At 49.2% G+C, this 3478-nt stretch overlaps 1 long non-coding RNA gene across 1 annotated transcript; it reads right to left on the bottom strand.

Annotated features, from left to right (window-relative positions):
• Nucleotides 1-1744: 1744 nt before the first annotated feature.
• Nucleotides 1745-2814, bottom strand: LOC111735160. The gene is made up of 2 exons (XR_002778701.1): nucleotides 2620-2814; nucleotides 1745-1823 (listed from the first exon to the last, which is right to left on the bottom strand). It is a non-coding gene; the product is annotated as an uncharacterized LOC111735160 (long non-coding RNA).
• Between the last annotated feature and the right edge of the window lie 664 nt (nucleotides 2815-3478).

The raw sequence follows: 3478 nt of genomic DNA, 5'->3' as shown, positions 1-3478 counted from the left end.
AAACAGCAACCGTAATAAAACGTCAATGTACTAAAAGAAGTAACTGTAAACCTAGTACTCTGAATCCCATCTGAGAAAGCAGTAAAGATGTTTTCAGACAAAGAAGAACTGAAGAAGAGCTTCTCTACTAAAGAGGGTGTTAAGGGAACACGCCTAAGTGGAGCAGGAAATGACCCCGGACGGAAGGTCCTCACCGCGGACGGAGTAGTGAGCAAGAACACTGGCAAACGTAAGGGTCAAGCTATACACAAACGGACTGCATAAAACGGCAAAAATTTCTAAGGTGTGGGGTTGAAGTAGATATCCAAAACATTTCACAACAATAGCACATAAACCGGAAAGGGGATAAATGAAGTTAATGCATTCTCAGGTCCTTTTAATGGTCGGGAAAAGGATAAAGACATTAACTTTAGATTTTATTATGTATACAGGCTACAGGAGCGCTGGTGACCACTGGGAGGACATACGGAGAGGGCAGCAACGGGGGAAATGGGACGGAAGGACTCCACGAGCACTGCCACACTCCGGAACTGAAGGACCGGAGCTCCGCCTCACAACTCCGAAGGGCTGCTGTGTGGCCGAGATAACCCAAGACGCCTCCGAGTGCCGCAGCCTCAGCTGGACCCTTCCCTGGCAGTGCCAGCTCCCCTCACCTTGGTCCAAGTTGTGCCCACACGGCTGTGTCACAATCTTCCTAAACAGAAGTCTTCACAGTGAGAAAACTAAAAGTCCCTCTTCAACGGTCGTCACCTTTCTTGACCATTTTATATCTCACCCTCCAAGAGAAGAAGGCAGTGAAGCTAAGTCTGGCCTGACCCAGAAGACGAGCACAGACTGAATCGGCTACTCAACAGCGAGCCAGCTGTCACGAGTCAGCCGGCCACCCGACCTTCAGATTGCTGGCTGCTCTTCAGGAGTGACGGAGCTGTTCTGCTGAACTATGAATGAGGAGGGGACTGCCACGCACTGGGTCTGGGAGAAGAGCTGCATCCACGTTCAGGGGCAGTGGGAGAAGCTTCATGTAAATTCTTGGAAACAGTGTAGGGTCTTTAGAAAAAGCAATCTAATTATATCAAAATATTTCAGTCTCTAAATACATTTCAATACAACGCTCAGTAGGACACATTAATTTTAGTAAATCAACAAAAATTACTATAATAAGCAAATCTTGTTAATAAATACGCTGAAGTGTTAACTAAAATGAAGTATAATGATAAAAAGAGCTATAGACAAATAGTCTGATGGAAATAAGAGCATATAAGCAAGTAAATATATGCCAAGTGAGAACTTTAGTACCAATTAAAATATACATGGCCAGCAATTGTATAAAGTACTCTAGCTCTCTTTCAGGCTACTAATTTTTAGTATAGTTGAATAAATCATCCTCCCAACACCAAAAAAAATATCCTTGGAATGATTTAAGAGATCAGTATCTTAAAAATATTTATGTCAGCCTGGATTAACAAGTCTTGGTATAATCCCCCGCAAAAAAATAGCATTTTATGATATAAGAAAGACTTGTTAAAGCAAATTACCTGAATATTCTTAAAATAGAACATAAGCAAATTTTAGTCTTTTCCAGCATCATTGAGAACCCAGCAGCGTAAACAAGGCGAAGCCACAGTGCTCTTCCTGATCGACACAGAAGGTTCGAGTCTGTCACTCACCTGGAAGAGCTCTTTAAAGGACGGGTGGGCCCTGGGGTTGGGAACGAAGGGCAGGGCATAGAAAGGGAGGAACTCAGTGGTCTGGCTCAGCGCTGCCCCTTTGGTCTCCAGGTAGGTTTTGAAATAAGAAATCCTTTCATCCAGGTCCTCTTTGTCCTACGAGGAAGGGAAGACACTCGTCTGAGCTCCCCTGCGTGACGCCCAGTCCCCCCGTCCACCCTCTCCTCTCTCTCAGGCTCTTTCAGCTCAAGCCATGTCACTGGCGGCCTCCCCACCTGGCCTCGCAAGCGCACTGTCTGCCGTCACCCTAACATCACCCCCAACACTCTCCTTCCATGAACATATGTACAACATTTACTGATTTTTTAAAAAAAATCTTATATCAAAATGGAAAAATTAGAAAACAGAAATAAATACAAAGAAAATGAACATTTCCCACGATTGTACCCACACGAACACTGTGCTCAGGGACAGCTTTTCCAGAATGGCTATTATGACGTGCGGAAAAGCTGCTCCCTCCATCAGTGACCGCCCCTTTGGCCTCTGACATTTTAATAAGTTAACGCAGGTCCTTAGGGCTGTAGGAAATGCCTGGAGAAGCCACTAAACACATGCATGTGGTCACACATCAGCCTGGCCCCGCTCGCCCTCCATGCAGAGGTCCACCTGCCAGAGCAGCCTGCAAAGGCCTCTCTTGCCCTCACGCCTCCAGGCCCACCCAGAAAAGACCATGGAAGCTCAATTCAACCTGCCACGCAAAGGGACTTTCACAAATGGGCATTTTCCCACTGTTTATGCTTGTGTTTTCCCCTAATACATGGTCTAACATCCATACCCCTTAGCAAGGATAAAATGGTCATAAAATTAAATGAATGTGCATTTGGAAAACATAACAGCTAATGCTGTCCCTTAACGAGCCGTTGGGACCAACCCGCAGCACAAAGCGACCTACAGGCCTCCCCACGGAGTGCTTCAGGAGGTAGATGGCAAAGTGGATGTGAAGATAGAACTCCAGCTTCCGGGCCAGGGCGTCACCATCTCGGAGGGAGCTGGGGACGTGCTCCTCCCATGAAGCGAAGAACGCCTTCTGGTCTCCACTGTCAAACGCAGCGATGAGGTCCCTCTGCAGAGAAGACACCAGAATGAACCCCGTCAATGGGGGTGCCCTTTCTCCCCATGCCCCAAATTCTCACAACCCCCACGGTACCTCAGAGACCCCACAGACCCCAGGGCTTCACTATAAGGAAAACCGAGGCTCCCCTTCAGATGGAAGGGATAGAAAACTGGGGAGTCAGGGGGCTTTGAGCTCCTTGGACTGAGGTCCCTGCAGATTGGCCCTGGCGTCCCACCCCTTTCGAGATCAAGTCTGGGCATCATAAGGAACAGCCGAGCCGTTTAAGTCTCTGAAATGGGAGGATTCAGGCACAGGCCAAAGACCGCGGCCGGAGAACTCATGGGCACGTGACTACAGTGCCTTTGGGACCTGCTGACCTTGGGACGTGGCAGATGCAAACGGGCCTGACCCAGAGCCCAGCCAGGCCTTGGCAGAGCGGATCTCACGTGTCCGGCAGCTGGCGGCACAGCTGCCCAGTCCCTGAGTCACCTGAGCGCATACACAGAGACCCAGGCGAACCCCGGGCCTGGGAGATGGGTGCTGCTGCCATTTGCCCCGTCGCTAGGAGCATGTCCCCTGAGACGGTACTGTGGGAGGCGACTACCATCCCCCATATAGTGACTGTGCCCTTCGGTTACGGAACAGAGTGGCTCGGGCCGGAGCCAGAGGAGGGACACAGTCTGGGTGCCACTGCAGC

Source organism: Pteropus vampyrus, unplaced genomic scaffold (assembly GCF_000151845.1).
Source record: "Pteropus vampyrus isolate Shadow unplaced genomic scaffold, Pvam_2.0 Scaffold17145, whole genome shotgun sequence".
Lineage (NCBI taxonomy): Eukaryota > Metazoa > Chordata > Mammalia > Chiroptera > Pteropodidae > Pteropus > Pteropus vampyrus.
The sequence above is the reverse complement of the archived record's forward strand: the minus strand, read 5'-3'. Positions and strand labels throughout refer to the sequence as shown.